This window comes from Dasypus novemcinctus, chromosome 3 (genome assembly GCF_030445035.2).
Source record: "Dasypus novemcinctus isolate mDasNov1 chromosome 3, mDasNov1.1.hap2, whole genome shotgun sequence".
Taxonomy (NCBI): domain Eukaryota; kingdom Metazoa; phylum Chordata; class Mammalia; order Cingulata; family Dasypodidae; genus Dasypus; species Dasypus novemcinctus.
The window spans coordinates 39,481,135-39,500,184 of record NC_080675.1 but is presented as its reverse complement, the minus strand read 5'-3'; the positions used below and the strand labels follow the sequence as shown (position 1 = coordinate 39,500,184).

At 39.1% G+C, this 19,050-nt stretch overlaps 1 long non-coding RNA gene across 2 annotated transcripts; it reads right to left on the bottom strand.

The window, feature by feature from the left end:
• Window positions 1-206: 206 nt before the first annotated feature.
• On the bottom strand, window positions 207-16,868 carry LOC101417258 (uncharacterized). Of its 2 annotated transcripts, XR_188755.4 has the most exons (5): window positions 16,342-16,868; window positions 9,877-9,974; window positions 8,801-9,053; window positions 6,791-6,902; window positions 207-5,031 (listed from the first exon to the last, which is right to left on the bottom strand). It is a non-coding gene; the product is annotated as an uncharacterized lncRNA (long non-coding RNA). The 2 variants fall into 2 exon arrangements; XR_011648310.1 differs by lacking the exon at window positions 6,791-6,902.
• Window positions 16,869-19,050: the final 2,182 nt, after the last annotated feature.

Sequence of the window (19,050 nt, the reverse complement as noted above, 5' to 3'; positions counted from 1 at the left end):
ACGATGAGAATGAACCAGCCACACTCCCAAAACGAGGATTATCTTCAACTGTAAGCAAAACAATTCCATTTCTCTACTCCATATCTACATCCCTTCTCAGCCTGAAGCAGTCAAAGCAGGTGTCATCCCAAATCCCTCAAGACTGAAGAATGAACAAAAATGGTTTGTGTGTGTGTGTAATCCTGAACAAAGCAGTTTACTGTTACTGTAGTTATTATCTTATGTTTATTGAACATCTTGTAACATTGATATAAATAATAAATTTTTAAAATTAAAAAAGTGAATAGTCTAACCATCCCAATGAAAACTCAAGAGATTGTTAGACTGGATTAAAATTTAAGAACCAAAATTATGTTGTCTTTAAAGAAACTCTTTTAAAATGTAAATACACAGTTTGATTCAAAGTAAAATAATTAGAAAATATATAACAGTAAGAGTGGTGAGGTTAATATCAAAGTGTGTTCAGATGAAGAAATATTAACAAGGACAAGAGGATTATTTCATAAGGACGAGGTCAGTTCATCAGGAGGACATGAACATCCTAAATGTGTATGTACCTAATAACAAAGCTTCAAAACAGGAAGCAAAAAGTAACAGAAGGGAGAATATAAAAAATCTACAAACATCTTTGAAAACTTAAATATTTAAAACTCAGTAATTGATAGAAAAGTACATGGAAAACCAGTGAAAATACATAGAAGATTTATAAAACACAAACTATCAAACAAATTAACCCAATTGGCATTTATGGAACACTCAACCCAACAACAGCAGAACACACTTTTTCTTCACTTATACATGGAATGTTCACTGAAAGAGCCACAAAATCCCGGGTCATAAAACAAGTTACAAAAATTTTTAAAGGGTGGAACTCACACAGAATATGTTTTCTGAACACATTAGAAATCAATAGAAAGATGCCATGAAAATCCCCAAATATTTGAAAAGTAAACAATATACACGTAAATTATCCATAGAATGAATGATTCTGCCATTTACCAGATGAGAACTGTTGAAGAACAAGGAGCAAACTGCTCAGATGTGTCCTCAGGCACATTTATATTCTGAACACATTAATATATAAACTTACATAGATATATTTAACATAATTTCTTTCTATATAAGATATATATACTTTAACTCCTCTCTCTGGGCCTTAGTTTCCTTTTTGATAAAATAAAGATTATATTATTTTCAGCTCCTTGGTTTTATGTCCCTAAGCAAGGGATTCTTACATTCTCCTCCCCAACCTCCTTCACTATGAGGAAATATATGCTTCAATATAAAAAGTAGTTAAAGGAAAGTTAGGTAGACTGAAAAGCCAAAGGGGAATGAATCCCTTAGGAAGTCTTCTATCTCTGGCCACCCTGTTCATGATATCCACAGAGCAGCCCTAAAGAAGAGATCAAAACAAATTAATGGCAATATATAAAACACCCTTAGAGATGAGAGAGATGCTTCTGGGTTTCACTGTAAGTAATGATACTCCATGGAGTAGTCATTTCATATTTATTCAATGGCAGCAAGATGTTTCTCTTACCTCTCAGTGTTAGGACAGAGCTTCTTTGACATTTGAAAATTGGCACTCCTTAATGTGCACTTTACTAAGAAGAAAGCTAATTAGAAAGAAAATCTTTCAGCAAAGACCATCATTCTTCTATAATGGTCCTCATTTCTGTTTGTTAATTTCCTTCCTCTTGGCCATTACCCAGGTTCATATCCTTATCCCCTTATTCCTGCACTGTTGCTCTATCTGCTCTCTGGTCTCTTCACTTCACCTTCCTCTTCTAGCTATTCCTTCAACATTCCTCTTTTCAACCAACAATACCAATGAATTTTCTGATTCTGAAGTCTTCAGGGGTTCCCAATGGCAATGTAAATAAAGGTTCTTTATATGACCTAACCAACTCAGCCTTCTCTCTCCAGCTACCAATTCATTTCTCTGCACCCCTTAACCACAAAACATTTTTCAGTTTTCTATAATTGCTGTTTTCACTTCTTTACTTTCCATTCTCCCTCAATCTACTTCAATTGGGTGTTAGCCCTATGTCTCCTCTGAAATGACTCTCATGTTTCCTGATGACTTCCATGTGTCCAAACTCAATGATCAGTTCTCTATTCTCCTCATATAAAATCTTGGAAGCACTCTCTTTGAAAAACTGTCTTCCCTTGAAGAAAGTCTGTTTGTATGGGTATGTGTGTGTGTGTGGGGGGGGGGGGGGAGTTGTACTTTTTACCCTGAATTTTTAGGATTTCTGTACCTAGGTCTCCTTTGCTGCATATACTCATTTGACTTATATCTCCTTCAGATTGTCACCTTAAGAATAGATACGGAGTTTTGCCTTATTTCTCAACATGACCAGTCAGTTACTAATAGAAGAAAGCAAATAGGTAGGTCTCAGTAAAGCTCTTCCAATACAAGAGACTGTTTTTGGCTCTATAGCTGAGGTCATCCTGCTCCCTTTCCTTTAAGAAACACTACCCCTTTTCAGATTGAATCCCACCAGTTCCTCTTCTGTGTTCACTATGCCATGTCCTTATGTGTCCCAAATCCTATAACCTCCATTTCACTCCCTGGCTTATGTATCTGCTTTTACCTACAAGACTACAAGTTCCTTGAGAACATTAGATGTACCTGATTATTTGTGGTTCTGATACCTAGCCCAGTGTCTGGCACTTAGTAGCAACCAAATTAATGCATGGGAAATACATTTATTAAGGCCTGAATAAACAAGGTCAGGAGGAGTGGTAGGAGATATTGGCAATGGCTGTTAAAGAAGCCAACCATGGAACCGGAGAGTTTGCCAGTGAGCACTGTGTGCTAGTCACTCTGCAGGGCCCATGCCAGGAGCCAGGCCCTTCTTGGCTACAGTAAACATAAGCTTGCTCCAGCGTTTTGTGTTATTTTGAGTCTCTAGATGTTGCTAGTGCCTCTGGGATCTGTAAATGTACTCTTCTGAGATATCACACACTGCTCCTGTCATCATCTCACCTCATCTATCTCAGAAAAAGCCCTGAGCCAAAGAGTCTTGAGTTTGAGTCCCAGATTCACTATTCACTCACTGTGGGGAATTTCAGAGCCTCAGGAGCCCATATAAATGACTGTACTAGATAGGGCTGTTATAAAGCACAAATAAAGTCTCGGCAGACATTCTTATTTATGCTTTAATTCACACATTTTGAATTAAATTGAATTACATTTTGATGGTACACAGTGATATTTGTTGAATGAGTAAAATAAAACCAACTTGCTCCATCTCCTACTTCCTCAATCCTGGTGATCAGCACTCAGAAACCTTGGAAACTCATTCGATTTTTCCCTCTCTCACTTTTCACATCTAATCTGACATCATAATGAGTCAATTCCACTTTCAAGCCTCTCTTGACTACCCTCTATTCTGTTCTGTCTTTACTTGTCTCACCAATTATCATCTGGTCTGTTGTAGGCAGTCCTATTTTAGTAAGAAAGGCCAGGTGGGAATACTGCCTGAGGGAGGGTGGGTAATATGAGGACTTGGTGGCTGGGCTAATCTTGGAGGTATATTACACCAACAAAGGTGGCTTTATTATTGAGAGGAGTCAAAGTCATACGTGAGACATTAAGACCATGGGTTAGGCCCCAAAGCTGGGCCTCTGGGGATAACCAGAGAAAAAAACTTTAATAGGAGAGTTAGGCAGAACTTATATTTATTATGTCTGAAGACAGGAGCCAAGGTTGGTCTAAAGTGACTCAGACCTGGCTCCCTGTGCTGCGGTTTTACGTTTGCTTAAAAAACCTAAGTTACTACTTATCATTTGCTTTGATTTTGCATCAGCTAGTTACATATTATTAATATGTTCAGGAAATCACAGCTGTGCAGGGAGGTGGTGGTGGGGGTGTGAGGTATGGGAGCCCTGTGTGATGTTGTGCATGTTTGTTTTGTAAGTTCACTACTTTTACTATACACTTATTGTTTATTATGTTCACTTATGAATGCTCTACTTCAATACAATATTTAAATGAAAAAAAAATATGTTCAGGAAATCATGCTTGCATGTATATTGCATGATCAAAAAAGGGAAAACTACACCCCTGGGTGGAAATTTTACTATGTTAATTAAGCAAAATGAAGTGAGGACAGCTAGGGAGTTCTGCCGCCAGCAGCTGAAGCTAGTTTTCATACTTCATTGCTTCAACAGGATGTTCTTGACCACCAAAAGCGGAATTTGGCTTTAAGAGAGGTTTGCATTTCATTACCTTCTAATTTGCATATAATTCATTCCTTTGTATCAAAGCAACACAGAAAGAAACAAGTTATTTTCAGGTATTTGGTCATTCCACATCCATCAATTCCCTCCTAGTTTTTGGTGATATTTTTATCACAGGGGAAAGGGACGAAGCTCAGATCTTCTGTAATTACTTCTTGCTGACAATATTTGGGCATTGATTTTTAGGAAATTATTGTAAGAGGGTAGTTTGAGGAGGAAAGGTCGGTCTGTTAAAGTTTGCAATTGCTTTTGAATAAAACATTTCATGCATGATATGAGTATGGTGCAACTGCCAAAAGAATTAAGATAATAATGAAGGAGAGCAGTTACTTGGTGAAGCTGGAAGGGTTCCAGAAGGAAAACTTATTTCCCCATGTTATAAGCTTACTGGCTTTGTTCTTTAGTTTTTTAATGCTCTCATTTCTTTGGAGAGATTGGTGGCTAAGTATAAGGATGTGGCTGCAGTTCCAATCAATGCTGTGATTCTTAAAAAGGTAAACAAAGGGATTAATTGGATTTGATTATTTGTGGTGTTACATGTTTTGGGGTCTGCTTTTACAAAAGTCTGCTGAATTTTGCTTAGGTAGGCTTTTCTGGCCACTGCTTTCAAGGTGTAGATTAACTGAAGCATTTTACAGTACAGCTGGTCCAGGCATTACTTGATATTGATTGTGAAAATTTACACAGTTCCAAGGCGGTTCTACTGTAGAGGTTTTGGATGATTTGCATAACAGGTGTGAAGGATGATCAGCATCTTCTCTCAGGGCTAGTTATTGGTAGGTTCTGTAAGAAAAAGAACAGGATTAGTATTTGGTGGAGTTCTTCTTCTTTCTGAATAGGAACTGTAGGTTCCCAACTGGTTCTACTTTCTATTTTGTTCATGCTCAGGTGGTTTAGGATTTTTTTATTTGCTGGATCCAGTAAGTAGTAAGGTTCTGTGCTGGCATGATGGACCCAGGACTTGATTCTTTGTAACTTAAGAGAAGAATGAGAGGTTAATAGTACTGAGTAAGGGTCTTCCCATTTAGGTTTAAGCTGATTTTCAGAGTGTTTGCTTTTCCAAAATTTTAAAAGACCTAATCCCCAAATGAGAAGGTATGAAGAAGTTGGTCAGTCAGGTATTTTATTGCATATACATTCATGGTGGTGAGGCGCTCTCTTAACTGCAAGGCCCAATTAATGAGGGCTCCCTCTAAGATTATTGGGGAATTAGGTTTTTCCCTCGGGTGCTTAGAATGGATCTTCTGTACATAAACTTGAAAGGACTTAAAAGTCTTCTAGGGGTGACCTTAACACGAAGGAAAGCTAGATTAAGTGTTTCTGTCCATTTTAATTGTGTTTCTTGACAATTTTTTTTTTGTTTTTTAAATATAGGTTATGTTTTCTACCGTTTTTGATGACTTGGTTTCCTAGGCTGTAAGCAATTTCCATTTAATTCTGAAACATTGGTTGATCTTGCACCACAGTTGAAATAAAAGCAGGTTTATTATCTGACTGACTTGTTTGGGGCAGTCCAAACCTTGGGATGATTTCTTGGAGGAGGAACTTAGTTACTATTGAATGTTGTTTTGTGCAAGAGGAAAAGCATCCACTCATCCTGAAAAGGTGTTTACAAATACTAAAAGATACTTAAATTTTCTTATGGCTTTATAATAATATTTTAGGTGACTCCTATTTTCAACAGGTTTAAGATTCCCAATCAGGGAGGATGCATAGGCCAGCACCATGGCCAAGTGACATTATTTTCTCAGTTTGTATGGTTTGAGATATAGGCAACAACAGATTATTATTACTTTCCCTTTTGGGATGTACGGCTACTGGTCTTTTAATTTGTATTCTTAATGTTTGCATTGGTTTTGCTATTAGTATTTCTCAATTGAAGCAGGGGCTGTAACCTCAGGTGTTGAATTTAAACAGGTTAAGGTTGGAGACAGTTTTTTAGTTCATTGTTGTAAAGATCCTTTATTGTTTTTTATTTGTGTTTTTCAAAGACTATTTTTTTTTTTTTTTATAAGACCTGCACCAGTGGGGTTATAAGACAGATGGGAAGTTTAAACAGTATTTTGATTCATAGCTTAAGACTGCGTGAGGTGACCAGCAAATGGAGTATCTTGGTTACTGTTAATTTGGGCTAGTGCCCCATATAGGGCACTTACTTTTTGGGGGAGCAAATACCTTGTTGGTTACAAGAGTTCCATGGCAGTATAACTTGCAGAGGGGACCAATGTAATTACTTGCCATAGTGCTATTGGAGTCTGTGCTTGGCCAATATGTTTCATCCAGTCAGGTAATTGCTGCAGTTGTTGGAGTGAGCATGAAGGACACTCGTGGGTGATATCTATGAGCTGCTGGTGAGTAACAGGTAGCTGGAACTGCTGCCACAGGGTTTGGTGGCCACGATGTCTGCTTTCCCCTGCGGAGTTACTCTGCTGCTTCTTGGGTTTCAATGGCATGGTTTCAGATCTTCAGATCTTCGTGAGGGTATCTGCCTCAACGTTCCCAAGAGGGGTGTTAGAGGAGTGGGCAGGGACATGATAGTTACCTATCATCGCTGGCAGGTGTTTCAGATGTCTTTCCAAAGATCTTTCCTCCACAGCAGGCAGCCCATGACAATCCATTATTTCTGTTTGGTTTTCAGTATTTGCAATTCACCCCTGGATAGTGATAGTAGTTTTCAGAGTGACTGGACGCTATTGGGTTAAGCCTTCTACTGGCAATAGGGCATGGTATGTTATACACAGTTGCTTTACAAGGACTACATCATAATTTGCCCCTCTTCCACAATTGGGACCAAAACCCAAGGGTATTTTCTTAGAATGTTGTCTTTGCTACAAACCCCACCCAAAGTTAATACTGGTGCTGGCTTCATCCAATTCACAGGGTAAGTTAGGGACTACCCCCCTTTACAGCTTGAGTTTGTTATTACTTTTTTTACTTGTTAAAAAGCAGCTTGCTGGGGTCCTCCATTCACATGTACAATCTTTTCTGATTAATACATACATATATGAGCAAAATGAGGGATGAAAATTTTTAGTACCCCCAACAACCCCAAAAAGGCCATTAACTGTTTTGGAGTTTCAGGACATAAGATTAAAGTACAAAAGCTATTTTGATAAAACAGACTCTCTGCTTTGTATATTAACATAAGTGCTTATTTAAATTTTTTGGCCATTTGAATAGAGCTTTCTTAAGAATTTTTAGGGAAGCAGATGTGGCTCAACTGATAGAGCATCTGCCTACTATATGGAGGGTCCAGGGTTCAAACCCAAGGCCTCCTGCACCATGTGGTGAGCTGGCCCATGCACAGCACTGTCATGTGCAAGGAGTGCCATGCCACACAGAGGTGTCCCCCACATAGGGGAACCCCACACAGAAGGAGTGTTCCCCGCAAGGAGAGCCACCCCATGTGAAAAAAGCACAGCCCATCCAGGAGTGGCATCACACACATGAAGAGCTGACGCAGCAAGATGATACAACAAAGAGACACAGATTCCTGGTGCCTCCTGACAATACAAGCAGACACAGAAGAACATAAAGTGAATGGGCACAGAGAGCAGACAATGGCAGGGGAGAAGAGAAATAAAATAAATCTTTAAAAAAAAAAAGAATCTTTATTTGTTAATTTTATATTATCATCCGGAGGTATGAAAATATACACTGAATAAACAAACACAAAAGAGTTAAAATATAACAACAGAAACACAAAATTTACTAATTTGACTTATAATTCTTACTCCTTTGGTAGGTTGTTTTTAAGCTTTCCATCATTTCACATCTTTGATTTTCACTGCTCTTAAGATTTCTGACTGTTGCTGAAGGGGACTTAACACAGCACTAACTCATAACTTTTTAGTTTTTTTATTTTCCACAATTCAAAAAAGATTTGAACATATGGGTCTTTTTGCCCCCCCCCCTTTTTTTTTGCTGTTTACAAAACAAGTTTAATTGCAATATCATGTTAAAGAGCTGTCGTCTGCCAAATTTCTCTTTTTATTTCATAGGCTTTATTACTAAAAAATAATTTAGCTTCAGTAACCCAGATCTCCCAAATTTAGATTAATTTTTCAGGATTCATCCTAGTAGTAAGCAGTCAGGTACTGACATCTCATTCCCCGTGGTGGAAGAAAGAAAGAGAGAGAGAAAGAGAAAGAACAGCCAAAACAAGGCACAAAGGCGGCGAGCATCCCCTTTAAGGGAGTGAGGGAGTGAGAATTAAACCCATGAAACCTCTCCCACTACCACCAAACCTTTGCTGCCTTAGGGAAAGGAAAGCAAACGCTAACTCACAGTTAGCCAAAGCTGAACAGTGGGTTTTCCCTTTAAGGGAGTGAGGGTGTGGGACTCAAACCCACTGAAACCTCTCCCACTGTAATCAACGTCATTGGTTTAGTGATGGTAAACCAAATGCTAACTAGTAGTCAGCCCAAAGCTGAAGAGAATCGGCAAAACTAAAACCGATTGCTCACTTGTGGTTAGCTAGAGAATCGGCAAAACAGAAACGAAATGCTCACTTGTAGTTAGCTAGAAGTAATGAATAAAGGAACAAACTTACCCGTCAAGGAAAGGAGATGAAATGGTTCTCCCTCCTAATCTTGTGAGCTGATTCCACCAGTGATTGGAAAGAGATTCTGCTTTGGGTAACCCCCAAGTCCTCGGGAAAATCCTGAGTGGCAGTGGAATCAGGGATGTCCCGGTGTGGACAACCTCCTCCACAGTCCACCTTGGAAGCATTTTCTGGTCACCATTTTTATTTTACGTATTTTAGCCCTGGCCATGTTATCGGTTTGTTAGGCTCCAAACCTGGGCTTTTGGGGATAACCAGAGAGAAAAAACTTTAACACAATGGTTAGGTAGAACTTACATTTATTATGTCTGCAGATAGGAGCCAAGGTTGGTCTAAAGCGACTCAGACCTGACTCCCTGTCCTGCAGTTTTACTCTTGCTTAAATACCTAAATTACTACTTAGCATTTGCTTTGATTATGCATTAGCTTTTATGCATATGGATGAACACACATAAATAGTTGTCTAATTATATGATTAGTGTGTTCAGGAAATCATGTTTGCGCATACACTGCATGATCAAAAAAGAGGCGGATAATGGTGGCTGCTGGGTGCAGGGAATGGGAGGAGGAGATGAGATGTGGAGGCATTTTCGGGACTTGGTGTTGTCCTGGATAGTGCTGCAGGGACAATTACCGGACATTGTAGATCCTCCCATGGCCCACTGGATGGAACGTGGGAGAGTATGGGCTATGATGTGGACCACTGACCATGAGGTGCAGCGATGCTCAGAGATGTACTCACCAAATGCAATGGATGTGTCATGATGATGGGGGAGAGTGTTGCTGTGGGGGGAGTGGTGGGGTGGGGGTGAATGAGGACCTCATATTTTTTGAATGTAATATTATTAAAAAATGAATTTAAAAAAAAAGAGGCATATAACTGCACCCCTGGATGGGAATTTTATTATGTTAATTAAGCAAGTTGAAGTGAGGACAGCTAGGGGCTTCTTCTGTGCAGGTCCAGCCAACCAGTTGAAACTGGTTTAATACTTCATTGCTTCAACAGGATGTTCTTAACCATCAAAAGCAGAATTTGGCACTAAGACAGGATTGCATTTCATTACCTTCTAATTTACATACAATTCATTCTTTGTATCGTAGCAATATGGAGAGAAGTTATTTTCAGGTATTCGGTCATCCTATATCCATCACATATTCAAATCTGATAGGCAAGGTGAGGAAGAAAAAGAGACTATGAATACTCTGTTGGATGTTGAATGAGTTACGATCCAAACTGAAAAAGACATGAGGGCATACTGAGATGAGGAGTTCAGGACAGCATCAGTGAACAGAATAATAGAAGAATGCAAAAATCATTTTTAAATGGCATTAGCATATGTTGTAGGAGTAGGGGCCAATTAAAGCTGCTTCTTCCTGAGTAACGCAACAATCTTTTGACTGCTCCCCACTCCCAGCCCCGAGCCTTTGGAGCAGGTGTAGTTCAGAGGTTGAGTGCCTGCTTCACATGTATGAGGTCCCAGGTTCAATCTCTGGTACCTCCTTTAAAAAAAAAATCATCATAATAAAATTCAAGTCTGAGTTTGTAACATCTCTGCTTGGATGAGTTTTAGTCACTTGCCATCTTCACAAAGTCAAGTCTAAATCCTTAAGCTTGGCACACTTCATTTATTGCCAAGGTTCCAGCTGATCTCCAAGCACTCACTCACGCCCTCTTGTGCTCCCTTACTGAATTGTATCTTCTCTTCGAAATATACCTCCTCTCACACCTTTTGCCTTTGCCTTTGCTTAAATGGGTCCTTCCCCATTTAAGGCACGTAGGACACTCTTTGTGATGGTCCGAAGCTATATGAATCCCAGAAAAGTATGTTCTTAAAGTGAATCCATTTCTGAGAGTATAAACCTATTGTAAGTAGGGTCTTTTGATTAGGTTACATCAGGATTTTTTTAAGGTGTGGTCCAGAGTGGGTCTGAATTCTCCTACTAGAGTCCTTTATAAACAGGATGAATATGGACAGAGACACAAGAGAAAGCCAAAGAAGGGGAAAATTCAGGGATTGAGATAATTGGATTTGTTTTAAAAAATAGCCTTTTTGAAATATAATTCATATACCATAAAATTCACCCATTTAAAGTATACAATTCAAGAGTTTTCAGTATTTTCAGAGATAGACTTATACAGCCTTCGCATAATCTAAGTTTAGAACATTTTCATCAACCCCAAAACAAACCCTGAACCCATTAGCAGTCACTCTCCATTTTGCACCCCCCCCCACCTTCTCTAGGCAACCACTAATCTACTTTCTACATAGACTGAACTTTGCATATAAATAGAATTATACAATATGTGATCTTTTATGACAGGTTTTTTCACTTGGCATATTTTCAAGGTTCATCCAGTTGTAGCACATATCAGTACTCTGTTCCTTTTTATTGCCAAATAATAACTCATTGCATGGTTATACCACATTTTGCTTGTCCATTCACCAGTTGATGGACATTTGAGTTATTTCCACTTTGGGCTATTATAAATAATGCTGCAATGAACATTTGTGTATAAGTTTTTGTGGAGACATGTTTTCATTTTTCTCGGGTACATATACATATCTAGGGGTGGAATTTCTGGGTCATATGGTAATTCTGTATTTAACATTTTGAGGAACTGCCAAACATTTCAAGATGATTCTGGGCTGATGTCCTTTCTGTAAATGTTAATCCATGCAGTTCTCTGGTCTTCCAATTCAAATCCTGGACAGTTTACTAGGTCTCCCATTGTTGGGCCCTGGATTTAAACATCTTTATCCTTTGCAACAAAGTGAAAAATGCTGCTCAATTTCTTAGCATCTGAGGTATCTCTTGCAAAATTGGAACTATTTCCTTGAGAGAAAAATAACACTAAAATCTAAGCTCACCTCTCTGGATTCCTTACTTATCTCTGTTCTCAACCTGATAATTATTCTCTATCTTGTTATATCTTTAATACCTTCAAGTGAATTTTTTAAAGTTAAGTTTTACCTACCTTTTTTAGTTGTTCTCAGAGGAAGGTTTGATCTGAATTACTGAGTATATTTCTATTGATAGTGGAAATCCTGTAGTCATTTCTTCAGCTGTCGGTTTCCCCAACTCCACTGTGAATTCCAAGTCTGTCTTGTTCATTTTTGTAGCATTAGATCCTTTCATATACCAGATACTTAATAAATGTTTATATGGGTCTAGATTTTAAGCCTTGATTTTTAAGTATGGAACTGATTCTGGATAGTTGAAGTTGCTCACAGAATCTCCAGGAGGGCCAAAGAGCCAACCATGGCAACAATGAAACAGGGAGCAAATCTAGCTCTAGCGGCGGTCCAGTACACACACAGCCACTGCTGCTGATAGGCCCAAACACTGAAGCTTGCATCATTGATACCACCAACATTAAATCCCGGTAACTGATGCTAGATCTGCTCCTGGGCAAAGTAAGGGTACTGTTGCTGCTAAACAAGAGAATCAATAGGAAAAGCAATAGAAATAGGGAGGAGGCAGAAAAGCTGGGAAGAGAAAGCAGGACAAGGGTATGATAATTTTAGGAAAACTTCCCATGAGGGAGTTGATAAGGGAATTAAATCTATTTTCAATATTTCAAAATTCAAGTAGAAACCCTGTACAACTAGAAAATAGGTTTCTTGATTCCTAGAGTCGTCCCACAGTGAATCAATATATTTCCAAGGAGTAAACAGATGATTTCAGTGAATAAAATGATGCAGGAAAATAGCTTCTGCTAGGACCCCTTTATTCCTTGCCCTGGCATGTTCTGCTTTAGAGGACCATAATCTACCTCACATATCTTTCTTCTCCAAAATCCCCATGTTCCTTCTCTGTCATCATTCTCTGAGACTTCAAATCCCATTGCTTTTCAAAAGGATTTCTTCACTAGCTGCTATGCAAGTCAAGGGTCCCACCCAACCTCTGTCAACTCCTTACAAGTCGAACTAGAGACTTGTTTATATTTCTCACTCACTTACATGCATATAATTTAATAAGAAGAACATTTTCTGCAGAAGCATAGAATTCCCGATGGACTATTACCTATGTTTTTCAGCCGTTCTGCCTACAAGTGCATCCACTTAAAAAGTTAGGGGTAATTCTGCAGAGGCCTGGGATGATTTGACTTTGCCATTTGTCCAATTTTTTTCCTTTCAAGTACAACTTTTGCTATGTGCCAATAAGACTGTATAAAATAAGAAATGGGGGAAATATTCAATATCCAGAAGCCACATGACTACTTCATCTCTGTTCTTAACCCAGTCTTATGGACACCCTACTATGCACGAGTACCATCCAAGATTTCCCATACTCACATCTTTCTCAAAACTGTTTTGGGATCCACAGATAAGGGAAATCCTTGTACTCCCAAGGGACCAAAGACAAAACAACAACAACAAACCAACCATAAATAAACAAAACTTACTGGATGTTTGAAGAGTTATTAAAATATGCTGTCTGAAAGTTAGAAATAAACATAAATACACAAAACATTCTTAAAAAAAATTCAAAAATATGTTTTAAAAACATGGGTAATCAAGGTAAAAAACATGTGAAAGGATATTTAGATATATGTTTAAAGAAGAGAGTACGTAAACACCATGAAAGAATGAAGCCCTGTCCTTCCCCTACCCCACTGCACACTGCAAAGACTGTGGAGTGGAGCCCTGTCAACCAGCCTTGTCCTGCACAGAATGAATGCAAGCAAAAGCCATGTCCCTCTATCACCCCAAAGGACACAGAGGCTAAGAGATTGTGTAGTGGAACCCCGTCAACTCTCCCTATCTTACACTAAGAGAACAGCAGCAATAAGGTACACCCTTTTCCACCCCAATCAAAGAGTGGGGAGAGGATTAGGAAGAAATGAAAATATGTTCACACAAAAACTTGAAAAGGCACAGGTTTCTTTTTGGTGATGTTCTAAAATCACATTGTGAAGGTCGCATAACTGCAAATATACTAAAAATCATTGAACTGTACACTTAAATTGTTCCCTTAAAAACAGGTGAATTTTATGATATGTAAACTATACTCAATAAAGCTGTTTTTTTTAAAAAAAACTTAGTCAAGCTGAGTTGCAGTAGTTGCAGCAATAGATCTGAGAGGCTCATCTAGGAAAAACAACAAGGGCCCCAAGTCAAACCCTGGTGCCACCTCAGAGCCTTCCCTTCTCTAGCCTGAGACCCAGAGATATCCAGAACTCAGCTCTTCTTATCCTGGGCAGGAGAAGAGGTCAGTTACATAGTGATGAAGATTGGGTATCAAAAGTCTGATTTCTTAAGTCTAGCTTAACTTTGACCCACTCATTACTTGGTTTCTACTTGTTAGATTAGTCCACTCCCCTTGTTATGTCCTCTATGCTAGAAATGTTAGGAATAATAATGACTGTTGCTTTCCCTATATCAGTTTATTCTGAAAATAAGCCCTATATCTAGGAAATTACAGCACCTAACCCCATCAAAATCAGAAAGCAGCTTTGGAAATACATCTCTCCTTCAGTGGGAGAGGGAAATCCTTTCCCTACGTCTTGCAAGAATTGCTGAAAAAGTGGCCAAATCAAAAATTAACCTATTTACAGAAAACATACAAATATTTCTCCACAAATAGTTTTTTAAAAATAGACATAATATCTCTTTGTGTTAAAAAGTGAAACTCCAGTTCTCCCACCCATAACCCCACTACCCAGAAATAACCAGGAAATATTTTGATGATTATTCTTCTGGATTTCTCAAAAGCATGTAAAAACATATATTTTTCTTTTTAAACTGTTAATGGGATCATGCTGTTTTATAATTTGTATTTTTAAAAACTTACTATTTTGAAATAATTACAGACACACAAGATGTTATAGTAATAGTACATAGATTCCCTTTTACCCTTTATCCAACTTCCCCCATAGATGACATCTTATATAACTACAGTGCAATATCAAAACCAGGATACTGACATTGGTACACTGCTGTTAATTAGACTAAAAACCTTATTCAGTTTTCACCATTCTTTTCATGCAGTTACTTGAGGGAGTGTATATTTGCATGCATTTATGTGTATAATTCTATGCAGGTTTACCCCATGTACAGATTCATGTAACTATTATCACAATCAAGATACAGACTTGTCCATCATCACAAAGGAAATTCCTCATGCTACTCCTTTATATTTGCACTGCCTCCACACCCCTGTTCCTGACCTCTGGCAACAACTAAGCTGTTTTCCATCTCTGTAGTTTGACCACTGTGAGAATGTTATATAAATGAAATCATACAGTATGTGACCTTTCGAGACTGGCTTTATATATCCAGGTTGATACGTGAATCAATAGTTTGCTACTTTTTATTGCTGAGTATTATACCACCCATTAAAGGACATGAGAGATGTTCCCGACTTTTTGCTATTATGAATAAAGTTGCTGTGTACATTCACACACAGTTTTTTGAGAACTTAAGTTTTCATTTCACTGGGATAAATATTAAGAGTGATGGGTCCTTGGTGTTAATAGAGAGGTGTAGGGAAAAAAATATGCCAAATATAAGCTATAGACCATATTAATGGTAATATTTTAATGATGTTCTTTCATAATTTGTTAACAAATGTTCTACAATAATGCAAGGTGTTGGTGAGTGATGTATGGGAATTCTGCACATTATGCATGATTGTTGTATAAGCTCACAACTTCTCTAATAAAGTATACATGTATATATTAAAGAAAAAAAGATTGATGGGTCCTATGGTAAATGCATGTTTACTTTTCTAACTATCAAACTATTTTTCAGATTGAGATTATATTATTAATATTTTATATTACTACTAGAGATATATAAGTAATCCAGTTTTACCACATCCTGGCAAGTACTTTGAATTTTTAGCGATAAGGTGTACAATCCTTGCCAAAGTAAGAGACTATTTTGTGTTTAAAATGAAGTGGCTTTTGTCTTTTGCTCATGGACTCAACACATATTGAAGGCCTAGTCTTCCAAAAACTTTATCCAAATTATGCTGTTTATGGAGAAGATTAAAGCTTGAAAAAGTAACGAAAGTGCCCAAGATCACACAGTAAATACTGAAGTTGTCTGGATTCCAATTCAAGTTTAATTCCAAAATCGAATCGTCCATTGTTATAACAATGTCAGCTTGCATCCCCTTGAACAATGGGGCAAGGTCTTTATCTGCATTCAGTGTAGAATGGGACACAAGCACATAAAAAGCAAAATTCTAAGATCATGCTAACAGTACTACATTAAAGGTATATATGAAGGACCTGAAGATACATAAACCACAACACAGCTACCATTTTGGGAGCCTGTACCATTTGACACTGCTAAACACTTTACATATCCTTAGGACAATTATATAAAATAAGAAGGAAGCCTATTTCTCAAACTAGGAAACTACCGCGTGGAGAGACCCGAAATTGTGCAATTATTAAATTGACCACATTTAGACCCAGTGATCCTGAGAAACGCCATGGGCAGGTTTTCAATCACCCAGACTCGGGTTAAAATCTGGTTCTGATGTCGGTTAATTCTGTTACCTCCAGAAAATCTTACCTTTGAGACTAGAAAAGGGGCTGTATAAAAACGCCCAGTCCATCGACCACTCCCTTGGCGCCAGGGCCACAGTTCTTCCTTCCAAGAATTCATAAGTCCACGCAGTCTCTATCGCTCCAAGAAAGAGGTCCCACCACGTCTGGAATCCTCCCCTTCGACCACGCGCCGGCCCCGCCACCCTTCTTCCTCAAGCCTCCTTCCTCTCACCTCTCCAGCTCCCCTCATAATTGTGGGACTCCGTAGCAAAGGGCCTTTTTTTTATGCAAGACGCGCATCACTGCGGATGCAAACAGGAATGAACTACCGGCTGACCGGGACGCCACACCCAGCAAGCCCAAACGGCCTCCTGAATCACCGAAGGTCAAGCTCCCTCCCAGAGAAGAGGGTCCTTCCTTCAGTACCGTTCCTCCGCCTGCGGACTGGGGCGCTCTGCTGAAGAGCCTTCGCCAGGCAAAAGTAATCGATAAATCAGAAAAGTCACGCGACAGTGGCTGGTTCCGGCACGCTTGCGTGCAATTGAGATTCATGTTCTCAGTCACCTTCAGACTGGTAGCTTCCACGTCTGGGTCCTGAGGAATATCTCTTTCAAACACTCCCTGGCACATAGCCTCTTGATTAAAAATTGCTAAGAAAAACGTGGTATTTTGGAACTGGTATTCTAGCCTCAGTGGCTATTTGTAAGATGGGGAGGGGTTTGTTTTGTTTTGTTTTGTTTTTATCTCTTTTACTATTTGTGTAATCTTGGGCAAGTTGCCTCTCCCTTCTGCTGGCTTCATCTGTCCCTTCTTTAAAATGACGGCCTTACTTTAGGATGGGCGATGGGTGATCTCTAAGCTTTCTCCAGTTCGCCCTCTATAAGCATTTCACCCTGTAGTAAACAAAGTTCTGTATCAATGGCAGGAAAATGAGATTTTGTTAGCTGAAGGAAATTGATGAAAAGCCTAGTTTTGTTTTGTTTTGTTTTCAAGCGAATTACAGGGAATAGATGTTTCTGGGGCACATCCATAAAGCATTTTCTGGGCCACATCAGAAACTGTGCCCTGAGCTCATGGGATGGTAAAATTCTTGTACAGTCTCTCAGATTTTCTCATATACAGACCTTTGGAGAAAGCCTATGGGGGAGATATCACTGCCAGGTAAAGGCAACTAGCAGAGCATAGCAAAAGAAGAGTGGGGAAGAGGTGTCCACTATGGTGATATCGTTCTTTTTCTTTGATGGGAAAGGAAGGAGAAACTTGCAGGTCGGGCAGAAAAGGCTGCCCTTGCGGCAAATTATATTTGTGCCTTCACAGTGTCATAAAGTCCAAGAAAGTGATTAGGGGTAGGCGCAGTTAAAAATGTTTTGTCAAGATTTTGTTGTGTGAATGTTTGAAAAGGGTCATACACCAATCTACAACAATTAGTCTACTCACCCAAGTTCCTCCCATAAAACTTACTAAGCAAGACTTGAAGAAACTTACTGCTGAGCCTTTGCTGGATGAGTGTTGGAATTTCTGAGAGTTGGAAGCACATAATGCTCCACAGAGAGCTCGCACATAGTGGCTGGTGTATGGTATCTCACCTTGTTCTCCTAATGCCTGAGGAAACTTTTATTTGTCTGAAAGGAACTTCCTGGGTGAAGGGAAAATGGAATTTGCACAAAGTACCTTCAGTAATCACTGAAATGAATGTGCCCCCTTGAATTGTGATGCAGACTGGCAGCTTTTGCTGAGGACAGAGCTATGTCTCAAAACTATCTCTCAGAGCTGCTGTCCCAGATGGACCTTCCCCACCAGCACCTACCATTGGATGGTGTGTGTTTGTGTGTGTATGTATGTGTATATGTGTGTATAATAGGATTTCCAAGAACCAATGGGAGAATTTGATTATTACTACCTGATGCTGAGCCCTAGTTTCTTGTGGTCAATATACCTTGCTTTTAAAAAAGGTAGCTGAGAAGAGGTAGGAGAAGGCTAAGCAAGAAGCATGAACAGGAGGAAACAGCTGCAGGAAGAGAGTAGAGCTCAGGTCAGACACAGGGAGTCTGCAGCTCCTTGAGGTACCAGACATAGAAAGACTTTGTCATATGAGGCTTTTCTGGTCTTCACTCTGTGGAGACCAAGGCTTATGTGACTCTCCTAGGCTGCAGACATCAGTCTCTCTTTGGGAAAGCAGTAATAAGGCACCAAGAGGATGCAGTGGCTGGAGTAGCCAAGGCTGTTAACATAGCCTGGAATTTCTTGGCCGTGCAGTATCTAAAGCCGTAATGCAGAAAAAGAACAAGAGCCAGGATTCATGATTATGGTACCCCTGTAGAGGGCGCTGCACTACAAAAAGTTGGACTTCATTTCAGAGTTGCCTTGAACAGATCATTGTGCGGTCTTAGATCGACCTCTGGTGGTGATAGACAGGGATTCCTCAAGGCTTGCCGAATGATTTCTCTTGGGAGCATCAGAGACCAAAGAGCCCTGCCTGTCACCAGTTTTGTCATCAAAGTCTAGTCTCCACCCTTATAAAAGAATGCATACAAATACCATCCAGTAGAAAGCCCCATTGCAGAAACTTTTTGTCCACTCTCCTTCTGTCCTTTCAGTGATGCTTTCAGCAAGTTAAACTTGTTTGAGGGTCAAAAGACAAAAAACAAACGAACAAAAAACAAGTTTTTTAAAAACTGAATTATTAAAGCAAAACTGTAGGGCAGAAAGATTTTCATCTATGTTATTTTTCATC